Raw genomic sequence first — 9,858 nt, 5'->3', positions numbered from 1 at the left:
TATTTCAGCTTCAAAAGTCCTCTTGATGCCACGGTGACGGATGACAAATGCAACTGTGCACATGTACATTCTGACTCGAGTTAACTCGCATAATAACCTCAACTGTTTGCCCTTTTGAACTATAATAACGATAGCTCGTGCAATGCCATGGCCGCTGATGTTATTTATTTGCTAACATCTCTGTGCTCTCTGCTCTGCATCGAGTCTGAATCTGACCAATAAAACTTTAAGATTAAACGGTTCATTTATATTATTATAAAAATGGAAGAAAATGTAAAGCGCGGTTTGGCGGTCAAAGTGTCCCTCACTGGTTGCCATAGAAACATGAAACGCGCTCGAGACTGCACATGCGTGCTAGCTGTATCAACCTAATATATGCTTTAACGCAATTTGAGCATCATAAAAAACATTCATGTGACAGTTCACCTCAGATTGTGTTGCTGATTTGAAATATATTATATATTAGTGTGTCAAGTCTGCAAGCCTTATCATCATGTGTGCACTTGCATTAACTCTGAGTCTGCACGCTCTGATTCTAAGGGCAGAGAGAGAGCTTTATTTTGGCTCACTCTTTTCTTTTCCTAATTTTACAAGCTGCAAGTTACAAAAAAACACAAGCAGTGTTTGATCACGGCCGGGTGTTCTCCGAGTCCGATGTCTCCGATCGCACGGGTATTACACAGAATGTTAAACAGACCCGGGACCTGAGGTAATAGACTCGAACCCCGACCCGGACCCGGCTGATCATTTAAAATATAGACCTGTACGGGTCCCGGGTTGGGTCCCGGGTCCCGGGTCCCGGGTCGACGGGTCTCAGGTGCACTGTGAAGACCTCTAAAGCATATATGCGTGTGTGTGTGTGTGTGTGTGTGTGTGTGTGTGTGTGTATTTTAAAACATTTTTTTTTTTTTATGTGAATATATTCAAGATGTTTCAAGAACATTTTCTTTTATCTCTGTAACTGTCAAAATAAAATAACAAAACAGACATTAATGGTATTTATTTATTTATTTATTTATTTATTTGTTTATTTTCACCCAAACTTCAGTATCAAATCGAGTGCCACAACAGTATGTTTTCTGTCACTCCTACACAAAGCAAAATGCAAAATCAGAGTTTATAGACCCATAGACTGACATCTGGCAGAAAGCGAAGAACACAAGTGCTGTGTGGAGTATTTTTAATAAATATATAAAATGGCACAGTTGCCAAAAAAGCAAATACATGTTGTTTAACTTAATGCCATATATAATGCCTGTTTGGTAGCTGACTCATTTTCAAAATGTTTGGTTAATAGTCAGCATAATAACATGAAATGCACAGGCAGCAATACCTGGCGCTGCAACTAGAAGATGACGATGTGTTCTGGGGACCTTAAAAGGTCAGACTCCTAATAATTCAGGTGAATAAATAAGAGGACGCATTAGTTCATACACAGACATGTACATCTCAACAAAACTTTATAATGTACATGCCTTCCAAAAAGTCGATGAGGCACACATCCCCAAATTTAAGCACCTTCAAACTGGCTGTTATTAAGCCTCTCATCAAAAAAACTCCAACCCCAAAGAAATAGTTAATTATAGACCAATGTCGAATCTCCCTTTTCTGTCCAAGATACTAGAAAAGGTGGTATCCTCACAATTATATTCCTTCTTAGAGAAAAATGGTATATGTGAGGATTTCCAGTCAGGATTTAGACCGTATCATAGTACTGAGACTGCTCTCCTTAGAGTTAAAAATGACCTGCTCTTATCATCTGATCGTGGTTGTATCTCTCTATTAGTTTTATTGGATCTTAGTGCTGCGTTTGACACAATTGACCACAAAATTATTTTGCATAGACTTGAACACTTTGTTGGCATTAATGGAAGTGCATTAGCATGGTTTAAATCGAACTTATATGACCGCCATAAGTTTGTAACAGTGAATGAAGATGTATCATATCGATCACAAGTGCAGTATGGTGTACCTCAAGGCTCAGTACTAGGGCCGCTACTCTTCACGCTTTATATGTTACCCTTGGGAGATATCATCAGGAAACATGGTGTTAGCTTTCACTGTTATGCTGATGATACTCAGCTCTATATTTCTTAAGGGCCCGGTGAAACACACCAAATTGAAAAACTAATGGAATGCATAGTCGATGTAAAAAACTGGATGATGAGTAATTTCTTACTGCTAAATTCTGAAAAAACAGAGGTGTTAATTATAGGACCTAAAAACTCTGCATGTAATAACCTAGAACACTGTCTAAGACTTGATGGCTGCTCTGTCAATTCTTCATCATCCGTTAGGAACCTAGGTGTGCTATTTGATCGCAATCTTTCCTTAGAAAGCTTGGTTTCTAGCATTTGTAAAACTGCATTTTTCCATCTCAAAAATATATCTAAATTACGGCCTATGCCCTCAATGTCAAATGCAGGAATGTTAATCCATGCATTTATGACCTCAAGGTTAGATTATTGTAATGCTTTATTGGGTGGTTGTTCTGCACGCTTAGTTAACAAACTACAGCTAGTCCAAAATGCAGCAGCAAGAGTTCTTACTAGAACCAGGAAGTATGACCATATTAGCTCGGTCCTGTCAACACTGCACTGGCTCCCTATCAAACATCGTATAGATTTTAAAATATTGCTTATTACTTATAAAGCCCTGAATGGTTTGGCACCTCAGTATTTGAATGAGCTCCTTTTACATTATAATCCTCTACGTCCGCTACGTTCTCAAAACTCAGGCAATTTGATAATACCTAGAATATCAAAATCAACTGCGGGCGGCAGATCCTTTTCCTATTTGGTGCCTAAACTCTGGAATAACCTACCTAACATTGTTCGGGAGGCGGACACACTCTTGCAGTTTAAATCTAGATTAAAGACCCATCTCTTTAACCTGGCTTAGACATAACATACTAATATGCTTTTAATACCTGGCTTGCTTAGTTGGGGACACTTCATCTACAGCGATATCGTTGACTTGATTGCAAATAAATGCACAGACACTATTTAAACTGAACAGAGATGACATCACTGAATTCAATGATGAACTGCCTTTAACTGTCATTTTGCATTATTGACACAATGTTTTCCTAATGAATGTTTTTCAGTTGCTTTGACGCAATGTATTTTGTTTAAAGCGCTATATAAAAAAAGGTGACTTGACTTGACTTGACACTGCCAGAATGATGGACTGTTGTGACATAGAATGTCTGAAGCAATGCATCGTGTGAAGGGTGGTCTAAAAAGGTGCTTACAACTTATTTTATACCGTTTCAAGCAGGCTTCTACCACACAGGCAGGCTCAGCATGGATTATTGAACTTAGAATATTTAATCCGTTCACTTGTAAAGCTGTAGCTGTGAATTCATCACATGGTACTGACATGGCACATAACAAAGTGACAGATGATGGATCCACTATTGGCTTCTAGGGAATAATTCAAATTAACAATAGTCCAGATTATGCAGTACGGTGAAACCAGACTTAGAGAGGAATTTGCAGACAAAGGAGGAGAGTGTGAAACCAGGTGAATGTGGCTTTTGGCTTGTTTGCCATGTCTGGCATGTACAGCTTGCCTTGAACAAATTAGGTGTCAATTCTATCATCCTCAAGGCTATAAATTCAGTATTTTTGTCTTGATAAGCTAAATTGTGCAAGATAAGACTATATCTTGAATTAAGTTTGTTATTTTCTGAAGTCACTGGCATTTTTATCTCTGTTTATTGAAAGACTTTATATTTTGTTCCTCATCTTCTGCCTCAACAGTGTCTCTCCTTTAAGGTAAAATCTAGTCAGAAACTGGGCTTAAAAGTGTTGCTTTCCAATCACCACCAAACAAGCCATTTTCACTTATTCAGTTTACAAAAAAAAAAAAACTCTAATGCTTAAAATAATTTTCTGTTAGGCAAAGATGTCAAGCATAATAATAATAATAATAACAAAAACAATAATAATAATTGCTATTATTAAACAAAAGATAATTATAATTAATTTGTGTTTATATCAAGCCATGGACAATGTATGGCCTTCTATATATCTCTGTTACTTTTAGACATTTTTATTAGCATTAGAAGTGAACCTGAACCCATTTGTCCAGGTTTGGCAGTATGCTCATCTTTGTTTAAACTGCTTTTAAATTAAAATCAGATATCACTTCCTTGTAAATTAACATGTTCTGCCTTCTTGTTCATACATGGATAACCTTGAATTACTTTGTAAAAAAAAAAAAGGTTAAAATTCCTCATGTGGTATCCCGGTCAAAATGGACTAGTTTCTGTCTTTGCTGCCTATATTTAACATAGGACACACGGAACAGGAATTTCCCATGATGCAGTGTGCAGGTCATTTCAATAACTACACACTTTGGCATGATAAAATGTGGATGCCTGTTTACCTATCAATCTCTTCTTTTGCTTTTTGTCTTCACCATAGTTCTGATACAAGTGGGAATAGTAATTAAAATGAGATGGGGGGGATTGGGTAAAGTTTTTCTCTTTGGTCAAACACATCAGTTATTCAGCTGACTCATAAGTGTGCTTTTAGTCTCATCAAAACATTCTTTACAAATATTTATACAAAAATTTCTTAAAGATTCCTCTATAAGATGTGTTTCATGCTTTAATGTGGTTTTCTGGCCATAGTTGGTTTAAGATGGTCTACCAGCTTGGCTGGCTAAGTCCAGCAAACCACCTTAGTTTGGTTTATTTACTTCTTACGGGAGTCTTTGTTTCTGTACTTTGTCAGTGTGACGTTTGTCTTGGCTAAATGAAAATGAAAGTTCAAAATTAAAGAGACTCCCAGAGGCTCAAGCTCATCTCTGAGTCACTCCGCTGAGATTCATTGCTCTCTCTTTCTCACTTCCGCAGTGCGAGCTCACAAATGCCTTGCATCGCTCTTCGTTCACAGGTCTGCTGTAATCCTTCCTGCCGTTGTGTCGGGGCATCTAAATACAACACCATGTATTTAGATGCCACTGTCAAACAAGCACCTAGGCTCAAAAAAAAAAACATTCAGTAGTTTAATCTACCCCAAAGGTGACTGTCAGCAACATAATTCAAATTCCGTGAAATGTTATGAGATTTGAGGTGGTACAGTGCTTTTGGGAATTGGAAGTGTTGATTGGTGTACTGAAAGGAAACACAGCAATGTGACTTTTTTCACACCTGAGAGCTCGCAAGGAATAGAAAACAGTTCGAAAGGCATCCACTGGTGTGACTTTGTACATTTCTTTGAGTCAGCTGAATTTGATTCTGACAACGTGACCAAACTCCCATAAGTGTGGAGGGAAAAAGGATAGGTTGGAGCCGCATTTTTAAAAGCCCAGAGCATACCTACTTCAAAGGTTACTGAGATTTTGTCAAGAGAGGCATGTTCCTCAGCATCCTTTGCTGGTCCTGCAACAATATTTCTGTCAAACAAACTATAAGTCCTATAACCCCAACCCCAGGCTGCAAATTATTGTGGGATTTAGGGGGACTGACCTTTAAAAGTTGAAATTAAACACTAGACGGTGAGGCTTAAAAGTATGCATTCCTTTTACATATAATTACATAAACATTTCACCAGATTTTTCAAATGCTTCAGTAAGAGTCAGAGTGCACTAAATAAACCCTTGTGAATGGACGTTTGCGTTTATGTGTGGTGGTAACCATTGTAACACTAAGTTATTACAGTAATTTACACCTGAAGTGTCATCCACATAAACTGCCAAACCTTCAGGCTTATTCACACCAATACAAATGTTCAGCATGAAAATTTGTTTGTACATACCAATGTGTAAAATTGGCATACAGCTGAATGAAATTGCAGATTCACTCTCTGGCAGTACAGTAGGTGGCACGTATAGAAAAGCAGATACAACAAATGATAATAATAATAATGTACACAGTAAAAAACCTTGTTTTTTTAACCTTACTGTTGGTTTACTCATATTGGGTCAATGTGTTGGGTTATTTTAAAATTTGTTGGGTAATTATTTTTCGTCGTTGGGTTATTCCAGGGGTTGGCAAGTTCGGTCCTGGAGAGCCTCAGTCCTGCAGAATTCAGCTCCAACCCTGTAAAAAACCTTCACCTGCCTGTAGCCTTTGTAATCCTGAAGACATTGATGAGCTTGTTCAGGTGTCTCTGATTAGGGTTGAATCTGAGCTCTGCAGGACTGCGGCTCCCTAGGACCGAACTTGCCTACCCCTGGGTTATTCTTAGTTGGGTTAAATATGTTTCCCACTTCACTCCGGTTTAAATTTTAATGGTCCAGTCAGAGACTTGCGCGGACATCAACAGCAGCCTGCATGATTATGAGGTAATTAACTGTTAATATAATTGTATGATGTATATAACTGTGATAACAGTAAGTAATGTGTTACAGTTACTGATATGTTAATTGTATTTTTTTTATACGTTAAAAAACGTTTTGCCCAGAGAATCAGATCGATTGTAAATGAATGCTGTTCCTGTTTGTTCGCTAGCATTAATACATTAAAAGATTAGCTGCAAAACTGTTTAGATAAGTATTACTTAACGTTAATAAAAATGTCTGGTGAAATGTGAAAGTTTGACGAAATCATTAGAAATAAGCTAGAAAAGCCGCACGGACCATTTATCGGATCGGACCAGTGAAAGAAGCTGCTCGAGCGAGCTGAGCTCACACATCAGTCATGCGACAGACAGCAGACTCTGTGAGAATCGTTTGAATGAACCTGCAGTTTTCTGTTATCAAAGTTCAAAACCCAGCCGAAAGAAAAGAGCGCAGATGTGAGGCAATCCGCTCTTTCAGCGGAAATTTATACCAGTGCCCCAAATTTACATAACGTTACTCCTACAACCAACCTTTAAGAGGGGAGCGTAAAAAAGAAACCATATTTGTCATAGTGCACCAGCACTAATTAATTGTACAGTAAAAGTGTTTTTATTTTATTTTTATTAAAAGTGTTTATTCATATTGGATATTGTTATGCATCTATTAGAATACCCTATAATTGCAGCCATTTCTCTTATGAAGCTAGACTGATTGACATGTTTTTTAAATGTGTTGTACTAAATGTGTTTATACTTATGTTTTAGACAATAGACTTTTTTGTGAAGGAAAAAATTGCAACAATAGCATTTCTGCCTGTTAACTGAAACATTTCAAGGTAAGTAAACTATTTAAATTAATGATACATATGTTTTCAATTTTACTTAGACCTATGACTTCCAAAAGCTATGGAAAAAGACAAACGAGGTGAAATAAGTGTATTGCCACATTCCGTCCAACAAAGCTTCCTTTCATTTATATGCAAATACATTTATAAACAAATATATATGCCGCCTAATAAATATAGCTATAGGCTAGCTATCCTGTGTCATTTATAAAAAGTTTAGTTTGTATGTAGCCAGTGTTTCTGTTACCTAAATAAGTCACATACATAGGCTACTGAAAACAATTTTCTTGCAGTGAAAATGTCAATATTGTAATCAATCTAATTTGTAATTGGTTATATAAAACTGTGCATAAAATCCTTAAAGTAGTGTTCTGATGCAGTCTTCTTGGACCTAGGTCAGCAGCTACTCCTAGAATATCATTTTTACATTTGGATAAGAAATCATGTGTCTCATCATCACCAATGTTATAATATGGCTTTGATTTGCTTTTGTGATGTTTCCACATATATTGATCCTCATGTAAAGTCAGTGTCTGTTTCAGACTGGATGAGAGAGCTGAAGTCACTGGTACAGTAGCTGATCATTGTATGAACTGGACATATATGGAGGCTGTTCTCATCGAGAGACAATAAATATCTCAGACACTCACCTAATTTTGCATTGCTTCATTCCATGCATACTTTAACACAACTTTCCTTGTCTTTTCTATTTGAGTTAAATTCATAAAGCAATTACTTCTTTATTTGTCATACTAACATTTAATGAATGTAATATTTATGTCATCTACAATATCATTTTTTTTAGTATAATTTTAAACCATAAACATACTTAAAGATAACATGTTATTTGTTAACCTGCATGCCATGTTACTATTAATACACATCAGAGAACTGTAAACATTAAAGAGTGTTGTTAAATTATTGAAATATTAACTTTAATGAATCTCAGAGGATATTAATTTCAGTAAGCGACAGGAGAACAGAGTTTGGCTGACAAAGAAACATTTGGGTTTCATTGTATGTAATAGATGTAAAATGTGAAAAACAATTTTGAATAAGATTTTCAAATGTTAAACATTATTTACACAATGGATCACTATTCTTAAACATGACATGATGAGGTTGTTGTTCAGTGCCTATGGTCAAAGAACAGACACAATGTATGCTTAAACATACAGATACAATGTATGCAATGTATGTTTATATTCATTATTATTATTGATGGGGCTGTGAAGGCTGGTAAAAACTGGTTATAAAAAATAAAAAAAAGATTAAAGAAAGCATGACACAGGATGCTCACACCGATTTTTTAAGACACATTTGTAGTGGTTTGTTTCAGGTTTTGTATACAAATTGTACTAAAGGGAAGTCATGGCCTAATGGTTAGAGAGTCGGACTCCCAATCGAAAGGTTGTGAGTTCGAGTCCCGGGCCGGCAGGAATTGTGGGTGGGGGGAGTGCATGTACAGTTCTCTCTCCACCTTCAATACCACGACTTAGGTGCCCTTGAGAAAGGCATCGAGCCCCAACTGCTCCCCGGGTGCCGCAGCATAAATGGCTGCCCACTGCTCTGGGTGTGTGCTCACAGTGTGTGTTCACTGCTCTGTGTGTGTGCACTTCGGATGGGTTAAATGCAGAGCACAAATTCTGAGTATGGGTCACCATACTTGGCTGAATGTCACTTCACTTCACTACTAGTCTCTCTCCAATGACAACTAGTCTAATCAAAGCAAACTATTATAAAAAAAGCCCTACAAATGAAATATATAAAAAGCGAAATACACCAAACAGTAAAAACTATATTAGGTAAAAAAGGTTAAATCAGCTTATCGATTGTTTTCTGTGTGCCTGTAATCAATCAAGCAAAACATGAAAGACAATTTATCATATTACACAAACTATCCATTGTTTTGGCACTGTTGCAGTTAATGCTAACTAACGCTTAACACTGACACTTCGTTACCTGTTCAAAATAACCCATTAAATCAAATAGAGATTTGACGATATTTTCAGTTCCATTCGTTTGCACGTTGTTTCAATGACACGCCCACAATAAGGGAACTAATGAATATTCATGTTAACTCCACCCACGGGAACAGTTTTTCACGGAATCGAATATAACACAACACCGGGCGATTCATGATCAGAGTCAGAGGTCAGAGAGTGGCAACCTCTTTAACCACCATCACGTTCGTGCTTGGAAACTTCCGAAGTCCCCAATTGGCCAAAATGCTCTGTTCGACTTTTCTGAGATCATCTACTCTTCCCTGTGGATGACCTGTGACCTACTTTCTGTAAGATCCCAGCGGCAACCTCCCGCTCTCTCTAGTGAGGCCAATAAGGAAGTGACTAAAACTGCAATTCATCGACTGGCCGCTTGAGGCTGGCTGCAAAAGAGAGTCAATCCCATAGACTCCCCATGTTAAAATGCACAACTTTACAGCAGAAAAAAACATGTTTTCAGCCTGGTGCAAAAAATGACAACTGTGAGGGGGGTGAATTTTTATATAACTCATCCGTTTAAATTATATTAAGCCTTAAAGTTCTGCATAATTAAGGGTGTGGCCACTTGAGTGACAGGTGAATTGCCACTGCTGTCACAGCCGTCGCGCTAGGTGGGCGTGGCTTCAGCAACCAGCTCCCGCCCTTTTGCCCATTTTCGATTGTCCGTGAAAGTCGCGCGGTGACGCGCTGCCAAGATGGCGATGGCTCGCTCTGCAC

This window comes from Carassius carassius, chromosome 19 (genome assembly GCF_963082965.1).
Source record: "Carassius carassius chromosome 19, fCarCar2.1, whole genome shotgun sequence".
NCBI classification, from domain to species: Eukaryota; Metazoa; Chordata; class Actinopteri; order Cypriniformes; family Cyprinidae; genus Carassius; species Carassius carassius.
This window is presented reverse-complemented; position numbering follows the sequence as displayed.